The following is a 15,846-nucleotide window of genomic DNA, read 5'->3' as shown; positions in this document are numbered from 1 at the left end:
AAAAAAAAAAAAAAAAAAAAAAGATCCAATCCAGAATCATGCATTTGGTTATCATGTCCCTTAGTTGTCTAGTCCCTTCAGCCTAGAACAGATTTGCAGCCTTTCCTTGATTTTCCTGACTTTGACACTGGAAACATTGCAGACAAGTTACTTTGTAGCATGTCCCTCCATTTGGCTTTGTTCAGTATTTCTTTTTGATTAAATTCAGACTATGCCTTTTTGGCAAGAATATTTCAGAGGTGACAACATGTTCTCACTGAATTCTAGCAGATTACAAGTCATTTTTATTAGTCCCATTACTGATGATGTTTACTTTGATTTCTTGAGTGAAGTGGTATCTGCAAAGCTTCTCCATTGTAAAATTCTTCCTTTATCCTTAGAAATTAACAATTATTTTGTGCAGAAATATTTTGAAACTATGTAAATATCCTGCTTCTCTCCAAATTTTCTATTTATTCATAAATTTATTTATACCTAAGTGAATTTCCTATTTCATTTAGTGGGTTATAACCCATTACTATCATTATTTTTATGCTCAAATTGTCCCAACTTTGGCTACAAGAAGCCAATTTAAGCTCATTTCTATTTCCTTTTGACTTGTTCCCAACATCCTTGTAGCACATCCTTACTTTCTGGCACACGATGTCCTGTTTCATATTTTCCCTGCCCCATCCTTGAAATTAGCTATTTTCTCAAGGAGCCCTGGCTCTTTTGCATGGAAAATGGTATTTAAAAGCCAAGATGTGAGTGTTAGGTGTGTTCATTGCTGTTGGAGTATCACTGCTTCCACCCCTCTCAGTAGGGAAAGCTAGAAAATATATGTATGTAATACATACACAGATAACTTCCATATCCGTACATTTATATTTTTAATTATCTTTCTGTGTATCTACCTATTTATCCATCTTCCTATCTATTATCTATCAGAGACCAGGAGTTCACATGGACATTACATATCCAATCTAACAACTGGGCTTATTCTAGTTTCCTCCCTTTCTGTATTTCTAACTCCCTTCTCCAAAAGTGAGAAATCTGTCTCAATTATTTGTATCTATTTATTAATTTTTGAGATGGAGTCTCGCTTTGTCACCCAGGCTGGAGTGCAGTGGCACAATCTGCAACCTCCGCCTCCCAGGTTCAAGCAATCCTCTTGCCCCAGCCTCCTGAGTAGTTGGGATTACAGGAACCCACTACCATGCCCAGCTAATTTGTTTCGTATTTTCAGTAGACACGGGGTTTCACCATGTTGGCCAGGCTGGTTCCCGAAGTCCTGACCTTGTGATCCACCTGCCTTGGCCTCCCAAAGTGCTGAGATTACAGGCGTGAGCCACCGTGCTCAGCCCTTCAATTACTTTTTATGTATTTATGTAATTGATCCATCCCACTGTATGTAATCTGACATCAGTCCTCCCCTGTGAGGCTGCCTCCCCTTCTCTGCATAGCTATGATTCTACATTCTGAGCTGCCCTTCCTTCCATGTAGACAGTTCCTCTCCCTGCTCGGACTCTGACAGCTCACATCACATCACTGTGAGGCACTGCACCTGACCCTGCTTGGGTCACCTCCCACCAGGCCAACTCCAACAAGGACACTCTCCTCTCCCTGCCTGAGCTCTGACATCCCACCCCAGGCCACCCTCCTTAGAGTTTCTCTTCCTGTCCTTCTCCAGCTTCACCTCCACATGGACTCACTCTTCACCCTGCTCAGGGTTGATACTCTCTGCCAACTTACCTCTGTCCCTCTGCATGGACATCCTCCAAACTCTGATCAGGCTCAAACTCACCAGTCCACCCCTGCAGGGATGCCTTTTCCAGCTTGCATGGATTCTGACATTGGACACCCTGCTGTGGACCATCTTCAATCTGCTTAGGCTCTGTGCCACTACAGTCCCTCTCTGACACACACATACCTCAGATGCTTGCCTTGTTCTGTCCCACTTCATGATTTAGGACTGAATTTTTCAGGAAGGAAAGAGAAGAGCTCTGAAAGACTTTTAATAGAAAATAAAGTGTTTCGGGATGTCTACAGACTTATAGTTTGTCATTTTCTAATCTTAATGTTTATAACTAATATTTTAGTATGAATTATTAATTTATCTTAGATGAATAAAATTCACTGAGTTCATTGGTATCTCATAAGATGTAAAACCAACCCTTCTGATATTCTGGAGAAATGTTTATTTTATCTGATATCTGTCTCCTATGAGCAGAAGGAGTGAATCATTCATATTTTTTGTCATTTTGAAGAAGACTAAGGTCTGGAAAAGCTTAAAAAATTGCAGGTCGATAGCAAATGATTAATAATTAATAGTAAGCCATGTGACATTCTAGCATGTCACGTAGTAATCACCATAGTTTTAAGGAAAGCTTACTGCCTGCTTGATGAATGTCTTTTTTTTTTTTTTTTTTTTTTTTCTCTAAAGTCTTTTAATGCACTTTATTGGGTTTTGGTGTAAATTAAGAATAAGAAAGACATTTTTATCAGTTTTTATGAGGTTAAAAAAATTGATTTATAAAATGTTAACTTTAAGTAAGAATTCATTCCTTTCATTTGCTTCACTGTGTCAAGTTTGTTTGGAAATGCGACCTGTGTGTGCCTGTGTGTCATCACTTTGCATGCAAGTTTTCTCCGGCCTCATTTTAATACATATTGTGTTAAACCACTTACTAATGTTTTTACATGTGTGGTTTTACATTTGATCCTGTATTTATTCTTATCATCTAAAAATTTTCAAAAAATAAAAACGTTCAATATTTAGTCACACAGATACACTACCGATTTCTTTATTTTACCTTTTCTTTATGGTGTCACGAATGTATTTAAGTAGTCAGTTGCAAAGTGAAGCTGTCGATTTGATTGTTTATTTTCATAGAGCTCAAAAAACAATGGCTCAGACTTTACTAAATTTATTTTTTCCATTGAAGGTATTTTTTCTTCTTTGGTAAAATCTATGTGTTATCATTTCTTAAAACTAGCAAATCTCTAGCCCTATTTCTGCATGGAGCTTCATTTAAAGTAAGCTATTTTGAAATCCAATAGTGACCAAAGTAGAATGTCATTTTCCTCTTAGAGTAGGGACAAGGTATTTTCTCTTCCCAAATACGAATAGAAAGAAATTCATTATTTTTCTCTGATACTAACCTTATACATTTTACAGGCTTTCTTGTTTTTCAAGGATGTGGCAATTGCAGTAATTCTAGCAGCATATTTTCCTTCAATTTAGTTTTTGGAAATCTGTTATTTAAAAAAAAATGAGCCCATATCAAACTCAAAAATTTTGTAAAACAATTGCAGTACAGGTTTCAATAATAGCTACAATACCCTAGATGTTTTATAATTTACTAGTTTGGTTACTAATGATTTCACCTTCTACTAGTCTAATTGATTCTGTTAAAGATAATGGCTATGTGTATCCATCAGCTTTCAATCTTGTTAGAAATGTTTTGATCCTTTTTCCTATCTTATCTTTTTGTCTTACCTACAAACAACATACTTTTCATCTATTAATAGATATATGGGATTCAGGAGTAAAATTCTTTTCTGCTTGCATTACAAAATGAAAACAAATGTGCACTCCTCCCTGAGTGTGGTTTATGATTTAATAATGCCACAGTTTCTGGTCTTGTCAGTATTCTTACCTCTGCAAGCATATTTTGAGGCCGCCCAATCTCATACACACCTCATGCCACGTGGGTATCAGGAATAAATGGCAAATCTTGTAAGTGGTGTGCCTCTACGCACCACATCGAGTGCAAAGAGAAATGCAAAATACACCTTTTTGCCAGTTTTTCATTCCACTGAAGCATTTCCTTTGGCTAACTCATGACAATTTGCATTTTCACTTATAATACTTTAATACTTTTACCAATCTAATCACTGAATATACATTCATTTTTAATTAATTGACCAGAAATTCTATCTTTCATTCACAATGTAAAATGTATAGACACATTCACACCCTCAACTACAATACAATTATGTATACAATTTTTATAATAACAGGCATATGTAGCCTGGGATAGTCTATGAAAAATATCATTTAAAACAAATGTTATTCTATTTTTAAGTATGGGAAATGTTTCATATTTGATATAAAGCAGATGAAATATACTGTTATCATCAAAATCATATCTATTATACATTCTTCCAGTTTTTCTGAAACTTAATTCACTAAACTCAAATGAATAAATTCCTCATAGGGAAAAAATATCTCTCAGCTAAAACTGAATTCTTGATGAGCTCTAGACTTGTAGTTTGGTGTCACGGATTAGACATCCCTCTGGTTTTAAGGAATGTTAAATGTTACTATAAGCTGCTTAAGGTTTTTAAAGGAGGCACACTCTCCAGGAGTTGAAACTAAGTTTTAACATTTGCATAATGCACATGTCCAGTTGGTTGAACTGCTGACTTAAATCTATCTTTGAAAGATAGAGTAAGGCTTTGCACAAATTCAGAAAGGTCGAGTTATGCTAATGAGAACCATTTAGTCAGCTGCCTGACACTTATTGGACATGATAATCAAATTGCAGTATAGGCAGTAAACTCCCATGTATGCTATGGCTTTTAAACCCATAAGGTATGCAAGAAACCACTGTACCTTCCAGCTGCATTCAGCTTGGCGATATGTTAAACCAAAGGGGGGGGTGTGTGTGTGTGTCTGTGTGTGTGTGTGTGTGTGTGTGTGTTTGTGTAAGCCCAGAGAAGGATGGAAGGGAAGAAATGGCTTATGTTGCTCAGCAGCGTCCCTGCTTATGGATCAGGAGCAGGGACAAAGAAACAGTGCATAGAAGACAGTAGCCAACCTATGAAGATTTTGTCATAGGGTTGAGATGAAAAGAGCAAAGCAGGAAGAGGAAAAGAGTTGGGATTAAAAGATAGGAGGAGATAAAATCTTAACAGTGAACAGTGCTGATATATGGGAAGAGAAAAAGATATTTGCCAGTTGTCAAAAAGCTACATATACGGGGATAAGGTAGAAGAGCGGAAGGGGCCAGGGAGGATCTTTTTTATTTATACTAAGAATAACCCAGTACCATGTCATTAAATTTGGAAATTGACTTTACTGGACTTTCATATTAATTTATAGTCTATATTGAATTTGAAAAACCATAGCAAAATGGTAAACTAATTTAAATTCTGGTTAAGTCTTCATATTCATTTTATAATTGCCAGAAATCCTATAGGCATGGACCCACAGCTAGAGAATCCTCAAACTTGAAGTCTTATCAGCTGTTCTTGGGACCCTCTTAATAAATCATGCCTAGAATGAATGCACCTTCTCCTCAGGTCCCACTTTGGAATTTCACCAATACATAGTCATTAGTTAAGAATCTCTCTTGTGCAATTATATTCCAATATTGTTTTCATGTTTTAGTACAGCTAGTAATTAGAAATAATTATTGACATCTAAACGATAAATGCTGCTGTATGGTATCTCTCAGCGTGGCCAAATAGTAGCACAAAGGATAAATTGGACATTATAATAACAGTGGATTTGTGAGATATAAGAGAAGGTTATCCTTTAAAACTAAAAGAAATATTTTTGGAGGTTGGCAAGGAATACTCAATGAGGAGATAAACTTTTACAGTGTGCTATTAGACCAAAAGATTTTCTTATTTATTTAGCAAATATTTGCTGTTTCTAGATTGGTTTTGCCAGCCTTTCACAAAGAATGTTTCAAAGAATAATGGTCCCAACAGTGAGCTAGTTTAAAATAAAAAGTTTCATGTTTAAATGATTGTGAGAATGTGGGATATCAAATCCCCCTTTTGGAGATTCCCAATATATGCAACCAAAATAAAGGTTACGTAATGTTTATACAGCCATGAAAACCTCTTTAAAATAGTTTCATTTATTTGACCCTAAAAACTTCCTGTATTTAACCTTAATAATTTCCTGTAATACTATTTTACCACAACAATTTTAAAAGCTGATGTATTTTTCCATTCATCTGTTTATCCATTTTTTCCTGATACCATATTATTTTAATTACTAGGAATTCAAATCAAGTTTAAATATCTCATAGAGTAAAATCTTCTAAGCCATTATTTTTCTTCTTAAAACATTTTAGCTCTTCCTTGCATATTAATTTTTCTAAATTAATGTCAGGATATTTTCCAAGAAAGAAATATTGAGGTTTTTAAATTAGAATTCATTAATACTTTAAATTAAAAGGAAAAATAGATATATTTATTTGAATAAATCTATTCTTCAAGAACAGATTATATCTTCATTTGTCCCACTCATCATTTATGGAAGAGAAAATCACTGAGTACACTTTTAAAGTTTTCTTAATATAGGATTCTTGCTTGTTGTTAATATTGTTAGTGAGGTCTTCAGTTTCAGATAACAGAGTGTTTTTAGGTATTTAGAGACAAATCTATTAACGTTTTTCCCACATTTATTCTATACTAGCCAATTATCTGAACTACTGGAAATTTTGGTGGGATGATTTTTTGTTTGTTTTCCTAGATTAACATATTATCTGAAAATAATAATCTTGTGTTTTATTATATATTATTATTGGTGGGTTTCTTGTTTCTGCTTTGTATCTTACTGTATTGGTTTGAAATGGAAATACGATAGCGACAGACATTCTTATTCCCCATGGTTTTTCACCATTAAAGATGATATTGGCAATTGATTTGAGGTGGGCACGAGTTATCTTGTTAAAGAATTATTCTTCAAGTCCTAGCTCACAGCTAGAGTTATACACAAATAGAGGCTTAATTTTTATCGTGGGCTTTCAAAATCTTTCTCAATGGTTTATCATTATTAACTTTTTGAAATAATTACATTAATTAATATTCTAATAGATAAATAACCCTTACATTCCTTGCTAACCCTAGTTAGTGATGGTGGATTGCTCTTAGATATACCAAGGAATATGGCTTACTATTGTTTAAAAATTAATATACATTCATAACAATAATTGCTCTGAGGTTTTCTTCGGCTGGAGAGGGTGGGAGAGAAGGAAAGGATCTTTTACAGGTATTTTTGGCAGGAATATTGTCCATCATTTTATATGCTTCAAAATGATTTATTAATTTAACATATAGTATAAGAAATATGAGCTCCTTTAAAGATTCCTACAAATTAACCACAAAAATATGCAACCTAGAAATCTATAAGAAATTTTTATAAGTTAAAATTTTAGTTCCATGAGTATTGATCTGTTAAGATTTCTTTAAAAATTTTGTTTAAAATTGTGTGGGTGTGTCAATGTTGGTAAAAGTTAGCTCAGTGTTGAAACAGATTAATTTTTTTTTTTGCATTTATAAGAAAAAGAGAATGTAAAATATGTATCATTGGAAAGAAGGATTTGGAGTCAAGTACACTTGGAGAACATTGAACTGAATAAATTTTAATAGGCTTGTTTACTGCAGAATTTCTCAGAACTCTCTATGTAAGAGAATCCTTTGACTTTCTCAATAGGAGAGACATATGGTAAGCAGGTGGTAAATCCCAAAATCATTTACTATGGAACAACTTTGCCCTGAGCATCCTGCAGATGGAATATACTTTCAGGAATGTCAATTTCTATTATACTCATCATATAGAAACAAATAGGTAGGTAGATATATGGACAATTACAGAGAAATTTTTGAAATATTGCTATAATTTTCCTATGAGTTTCATCAATATTTTTAAATAATCATAATTTGTCTGCATTTAAGGTTTTCTGCAATAAGTGCTTTCTTGATTGAATTTCCTTGTTCTTCATGGTTGTGAATTGTGTAATGGTCACCTCAGGTCAGTCAACAGATCTCGAGAGTTCACCATAGCAGAGTATTCTTCCTTTGACCTTTTACCCTGGTCAATATTTTCCCTTAGGCATTACTTGAATATTTTCCTTTTAGAAAGGGGTTAGAAGTGCTGCTAATTGCCATTTAGGAAAGAGATTCTAAATGAAGACTAACTAAAATAAACCATTACATATCAGAGTTGGGGATTATTAAAAAGCCATGACCTAAGTGAGGAAAAACACAGACACCTTTCTTATATAACATTGCAATGGTCACGGCATTGCAGAACCATCCTTAGCTAAAGATTTGTAGATGCTTTATCAATAATACACCAAAGACAGAGGTTGAATGCTATCATTTTGGATGACTGGGATTTAACTCACTGGTAGACACACACAGAGAGACTCATACATACAGTCACACAAATATGTACACACACCCCTAAACTTTACTTTGGCAAAGCAAGTGAAAGACACACAAAAGGGAAAATAATAAAGGTAAACTTTACGTCTTTCCTAGTGTTGCCTAGACCCAGCCTACACAAATCTAGTTTTTTCTTTTTAATCACACTCCCCTAACCCTGTGGTTCAGTAGCATCCATCTTAATATTGAGCGACGGAACAAGGCTTTTTCAATCTGCTCACATGCCAGGGTGTGTCAACAGCCAGGAAAGGTCATTTATTCCATGTACATGAGTGGCTTTGCGGCAGCACGGGCCCTTTAGATCTCATCAGGTCTCATCAGCTGGGCGTTTCAGAGCCCAGAATGAGAAGCCTTCTACTATTCAGAGGGAGGATAACAACCAAAATGTAAATAGCCTCATGTAGTTTTGTTAATTATCAAGAAAAATAGGCCCAAACTTTGTAGCATTGTCAGTGCACTCATATAGCCAACATTTCTGGAAAAAAAATATAGATATAGATATAGATATAGATATAGATTAAAGCACTAAGACTAAAACATACAATTTCACTCACTAGCCCAAGAGTTTTTGCTGTGACCCATGTATACAAAGCAGGAACTACTTTTGGCGTCTGATAAAGGATTCATCCATGCCACGGAAACAAGTCTTGGATGTGATCTTTGTGTCTCACATGCTGAAGCCATGTTAGAGCTCACCATTCAGGCAGCGGGTAAAAAAAAAAAAAAAAAAAAAAAAAAAAAAAAAAAAAAAAAGGCTGTGGCAGCACATCAGGTTCCGAAAGGGGAAAGGCCCATCATACAAGGAGATTGGCTCTTCTGCTTCCGCAGACATGGTTCTCATTATCCCTGATCCTAATTGTCAAACTATCAGGAATAGACTTGGTCTGGAGAAATATAGTCCTTATATTCTCATTGTCAAACAGCAAATAACAAAAACCCAAACCACAATTCTCATTTTCATGGTTGCAGCCAAGCAAATTTCCCGTAACCTCTCCCTACCGTGAAACTCAATTATCTAAGTGATCCGAACTTGTACAAGTACACTTGTGGGAGTAGCAATTCCAGCCTGCCCAAGTGGTTTGCAAGGGCAAGATGGATGGGAAGAAGTTTCCAGCCCCTCACATCACAGAAAGGGTCAGGAGTTGTGAATGACCACAGGCATCCTTGACCACTGGGGTACAACTGTTCGTCTTTGAAACTGGCTCTGCTACAGGAACATTTTTAAGTGTGATACATTTTAAGGGACACAGTGGTTTACATTTTAACAGGCAAAGTGCAAAATGAGTAGTTGGTATGGAAACAGACCTACCCAGCTAAAGTCATTTCTAGGCCTCTGCCAGCAGATTCTAGAATCCTATTTGTGAGCCCATTGCCTGGGATGGAAGGCAGCGCAGCCACCTGACTGCCGTGCAAAGGTCTGTCCTCATCCATCAGTGTTTCCTGCCACTTTCTGCAATTCCTGCACTCTTGTCCATTTACTCCATTCTCTCTTTTCTGGGCATTCAAACTACAAGTCTTTCTCCACTTCACCTGATTTCCTCTCTGGGTTTTCAGAGGCCACTACCAGCTGTTGGAACATCCATCTCCATCAAGGTCTGAGCAACTGAAAGGGGAGAGGCTCACCTAAACTGCCTGATTGAGGAGAAGAAATCAGGAGAAGGTTGAAGCAGCAGCCAAGCGGGAGAAAAAAAAACCCATCTTAGCACTGCTGACAAACCTGGAAACACAGTGATCCACCAGGTTCATCGCTGGATCATTGGGCAATCCCCTCTGGCCTGGCACCTTTCACCGCTCTCCTTCAATCAATGAACATGACCAAGTGTCTATTACATGCATCATGTCCCATGCTAATTGGGCGGTGGGAAGAGGACAAGATGTAAAAGACCCAGTTCTATAAACTGTCAGCTTTTTGAGAGCTCTATATTCCCAGTATCTAGAACAGTAGATGGCACACCTTAGCCTCAAGTCAGTATTTGCTGCTTCAATTAAATAATCCTAGTTACTGCCTGGGTGGAATGGCTTGATGCCCTGCTTGAGACCAGGAGTTACAGATTTTAGTTAGAAACAAGGCTCTTCTCTGCTGTATTGCCAATCATGGGCGAGTTTGTATCCTCAGAGGGCAGTAGCTGTATTCCTAGCATCATCTTTGCCTCATCCACCACCCTGGCACTGCACAAACTGAGCCCCCTGAAGCCTGGCGTTCCCTCCCTTCCTGAAGCGGCATCCCCTTCCTTCTCGGAGGGTCCCCTGAGCTGCACCCCTCTGCCCCAGAGCTGTGCCTGGCGTCTGGCTGTCAGGAGGCACCGCGGCCCCTCCCGGCAGCTCCCGGCCGTCCTGAGGCAGGCGCGGAGCGGGGTCAGCGGGGAGTCAGGGCTCCCTGGGCCTGTCACTCAGCAAGACAGAGCCGGGGCTCCCTGACAGCCCTCCGGACCCTAGGGGATAACCATGTCCGTGTCTGTCTGTGTATCAGATCAGAGAGAACGAGGCGCGCTCCCCCGCCTAATTCCCCCTTTCCTGGAATGTCCACGAGTTCTTGCTAATGCTATTGTTTGCTTTTGCTTATGCACACGTAAGTCTCTGGTACACACACACTGTTTTGTTTTGTTTTTTCTTTTCCTTTCCTTTCTAAAGCTAACGGTTTGTGGTGGTGTGAAGATACGGCTTTGGGTGTGGATTCAACTGGGAAAAAGAAATGCAAGCAGAATTTAGAAAATAATAAAACCACTTAATACATTTCCAGATATGCCATTAATGCTAGCAAGAAAAAATATGGATAGCAATTATTTTTAAGTTCAGTGAATTGAAAAGATTGGAACTAGAATAGGATTTAAGTAAAGAAGAAGTTACTTCTCTAAACCAATTTCTGGTTGCTGAAAATTCCCAGGATAAATTAAAGTATGAAAGAAATGATGACTTCATATTATCAAAATATACATAGACTTCTGATTTGTTTTAAATACATTTTATACTAGTAAAATTCATTGATGGTAGAGAATGTTTTCCAGTTATTATCACTGACTTTAATTAAGCAGTTTCATATGTCTGGATTGTGTGTTTTGAGGTATGGCTCATGGACAGAGTATCGGTCCATATGTAGATTTTACCATTTTAAATTTGCATTGTTTATAAGATAGGCTTTGTAGTCAGGTAAACAGGGTTCACCTCCTCATGTAGCCACTTACTGTATCACATTGGACAAACTTTCTGTAGATTTTTTCACCTGCAAAATTAGGGATAATAGTATTTATTTCAGGAGATTGTTGGAACATTACATTAGGTACTACATATAAAAACTAAAAACTGTCTCACACAGAGTTATCACACAATAAATATTAGTTATTTATTTCTGCTAACTAATTCTGCTCAAATGATAAGAAAACTATGGGCCATTTAAAATTAATAATAATGTCAACATATTTTAAAAATAAAATACTATTGTCCTATTTATACATTTTGGCATTTCTGAACTTTTTTGCAACACATATACAAACTCAAAAATAATTCATAGCTATAATATATAATTAGAATATATTGAAATGATAGAGCTCATTAGTAAACTTTTAAACTTTAATCAATCTAAGATTTGGTTTGGAAGAGATCGAGAAACACATTCAAATCTCAACCTTATTTTACAGAAAAGTATTAATCTTGTTTATTTGAAGTCGAGGTCAATAGTATAAATTCTGGGGATGGTTGATGAACCAATTTGCAAAGGACATGTCACTAATAGTCCCCTTCCTGACTAGAGACAATAATATAGACACCAGCCCCTATTTATGGTGGGACCAAAGGAGAATGTGTCATCTATCTAGAAATAATAGAACTTATTTTCAATGCCAACTGTCTCACAGTCTATAATTTCATGTGAACCAAACACACAGCTATGATTAACTAAATCCTTCCACTTTTCAACTAGCTTTTGTGCACAAACTCATGTAAACACACAATACCAAATTAACTTTTAGTTGTGTGCTACTAATTCAATTACTTTGAAAACAGGTTTTTACAAAGGCAAAAAAATACAAATTTAATATAAATATTTATTCTAAAAATTAAGCAAAGGGACACCCTTCTCACATCATTTTAAACAACCATTAAAAACAAAAATATTGCATATGTTTCTCATAAACTCCCTGTAGCCTCCTAGACCTAATTTTATTTCCTTCATTCATATTATTCCCTTTTAATTACATGATCAATAAATACTGATATCTGATGAGATCTGAAAACTATTTTTGAGACTTTTAAGTTTACTTTTTAGAAAACTTAAATCCTGGGAGGTAAAAATTTTGAAAATATTTGATTAGGAGATAAGGTATATCTCCATTTAAAGACGTTCTGAAGACCAAAAAAATAAAAATAGAATTTTAATTCCTCTGATGATCCCTTTTGCTCATGTTTAGAATCCATTTTTTTCCCTCTGAAATTTCTAGATAAAATTCATCAGGTGGTGGTTGTAGTGGTGGTTGTGGTGATGATGGTAGTGGTTAGTAGTTTTAAGAAAATATTTTTTGGAGACTGTGATGTTTGGTACACTTATTTAAAGTCCTTCATTCTGAGGAACTGAATTATAAGATAATTCCTCGTAAGGAAGAGAGAAGAGTGTCTTAACTGACATAAGGAATGATCATCACAACCAATACAAAGGAACTTTAACAATCAATCAGCCCTATACCAGTTTAGCCACTGCTGGAGGATACATTTTTCTGTGCTCCCATTTCAGACTTGGTTAAGTCTGACCTGCAGCTACAGCTCAGAGCCACCAGAGGTCAGATTTTTACACCCCACCTGAAGAGATGCTAAACTTGAGTCTGAGACAGACAATGGTGTTTCTTTTCCCAGCACTTTTTCCTCTTCAATTTACCTTTATCACCACCAAATACAATATAAGAATATTATATATAAATATAAGAGACACATAGTTTACTTTCCTATATGGAAATGGCATCATGAGGAAAAAGTAAGGAAAAGGAGGAAATAAGAAGACAATTATTTTAAGATGAAAGCTGGTATTAAGGAGAAAGGGCAAAAACCGAACAGCCTTCAAATCATTTTAAAAAGACAAAGAAAAGCAAAAAAAAACAAAACAAACAAAAAACAAACAAAAAACCCTATATGAGCATTCTGATTATCAAAATTGTATCATATTGATGTCTGTTTTTATTCAAAAAAATAAAGCTGATCTTCCCCAAAACGATAGTACAAATAATATTGTGGTAGTAATACGGTGGTAGTGGTGGCAGCTGTGGCCACCAATATGTATTGAATGCATTGTTCTAATCACTTTACATACTATTATAACCTCATCATAGGGATGAGAAAATCAAGTGCAGAGGATTTTCTAATAGCTATCAGGAGCCTGGAAAATGTTTCTATCTTTTGCAACTATAATCTCACATTTGAGTGTTTGGCCAAAGATAAAAACTCAAATTGTTGGAGGAGCTGTTGGCATGAAGATATCATATTAATCCTAGGTTTATTCATAACAGAAAAATTTGGAAACAACCTATCTAATAATTGTAGAATAATCAAATAAAAATACCAAATAATATGTCGTCGTTACGATTAAAACTGTGAAGATTAGAAAAAACAAGAAAAATGTTTGGTGAAAACAAATTGAGAAAATTGTATACATACCATAAATAAAACTGTATAAAATATGTGCATATATGCATAAGAATAAGGAAAGAAATCTGCTAGAAAAACAACATATTTGTTAGGGTGTAGGATCATAGGCAAAAATTTTTAAAGTAATAATCCTGGAACATGTATTTTTAAACTGCCAAAGGAACAATGGGAAAAGCGTATCCTCCTGGGACTTGAGAGCATAAGCCAACTCAACTGATTTCACATGGCGCTTACCAGAGGTGAGTCTACCAGCCACACTTGGGCCTTCCTACTTACCATGTCCAGTTTGACTTACTGTATGCCTCAAAGCACCCAGACAGAATTCTCTCTGAATTCTTTTCCCTACCCTACTACCTCTCCATAACAACAACCTCTTTCTCATCATGATAACCTGGGAATAAACATCCAGATTTCTGGGCTATACCTCAGAACAAATGAATGGGTGCAGTACCCGAAAAATTGTATTTTCTAAAAAGCTCTTCAGCTTTAAAAAATCAAAGTGATATCTTTTTTAGAGAGCAAAATCAATGAGGTAGAAAAGTGTACCCAACCTTTAAGGTTTTACCTTTCAGTTCACACCTAAATAAGTTCTTCCTCAGCCATGAGTGCTCCTTTTAAGGAGTTTTCTACCAATGGAAAATAAGAAGCCTACTTAACCTTCACAACCTCCAACTGTTGGTCAAAACCTATAGCTGTCGTTCTTCCCATGTCCCTGCTAGATGTCCACAATGAAAACATGCAAGTTGAAGAGAGTTTCAAATGCCTCTTTTTTAACCACATTATGGCAGGCAATAAATGCAAAAATGTAGTCACAGCTCCGCAATCAGAAAGAGGCAAAAAATGCAGCAATAGACATTCCTATGTGGTCAAGTCAAGCAGGAGGTAGGCTTTGTTCAGAGCAGACTTGAGGGAGCAGACAACTCTAGCAAAACAGTGATAAAGACTGAAAAAAGTAATGTTACCCACTTACCCAAAAGGGCTCTGACCTATGAGAACAACAGTCCAATAGACAGCATGGGGCAACAACAGTCTAGCACACAGTAAAGATGATGAGTGCTCATTCATTTATTCAATGAATATTTATTGAGTATCTACTATGTGCCAGGTACCATTGTAGATACTTGGAATACATCAGTGGACAAAACAAACACAATGCTTGTCCTTTTGGAGCTTACATTCCAGCAGGAACTTTGGACCCATGCATGAAGAGGAATTCAAACCAGATCAGGATCACATATACTCTCTTGGCCACACTCCAGACTAATTCTACAGGGAGAAGGAATTGGAAATCATAGCAAGACTGTACAGTACACGCACACATTCCTTGTCACTTGTTTTATTGTGTGTGTACATATATATAATTACCAGTGCACACCGTTATCAATCATTCATTTATTTATCCATTTCATAAACAAGTATTGAGTGCCTACTCTTTACCCAACCTTGGCTAAGTCATGAGCTTTTGCTATGTTCATAAAATGCTTAGTTTAAGCATCCCTTCAGGGATTGTGACATATTGATACCTCAATGGGGTAGAACCTTCTTGACTATTAAAATCAATATTCTGGTCCTCAGAAACAATAAACTTGGAAAATATAATCCTAAAGAACACTTCTTTGTGGAAGTGTGTTTTTTATCAAAGGTATATATATACACATATATAAAGAGCTTCAAATATATATACATATATGTTTATATGTATATGTATATTTGTATATATACACATATATGTATATATGTATACATATTCAAATATATATGTGTATATATTCAAATATATATATGTGTGTGTATATATATATTTGAAGCTCTTTTCTTTCCGAGGAGATGCACAAGCCACTCACAGTGCCTTGGGCATTAATACATACTTGGGCTCACATATTTGCTGAATACATAGATGATGCTCTGTGATTCCCAGGTCAAAGAATAATCCCACATGAAGGCTGTGTCACTGTCATTTCTCCTCGCCTCATTGGTTAAACACTACACTCAGACTTGCAGTCATTGACTGAAGAAGATGACAGTTTCATTCCAAAGTAATGTAATATT

The sequence above is a fragment of the Mandrillus leucophaeus genome, unplaced genomic scaffold (genome assembly GCF_000951045.1).
Source record: "Mandrillus leucophaeus isolate KB7577 unplaced genomic scaffold, Mleu.le_1.0 Scaffold136, whole genome shotgun sequence".
Taxonomy (NCBI): domain Eukaryota; kingdom Metazoa; phylum Chordata; class Mammalia; order Primates; family Cercopithecidae; genus Mandrillus; species Mandrillus leucophaeus.
Note: the sequence above shows the minus strand (reverse complement) of the source record.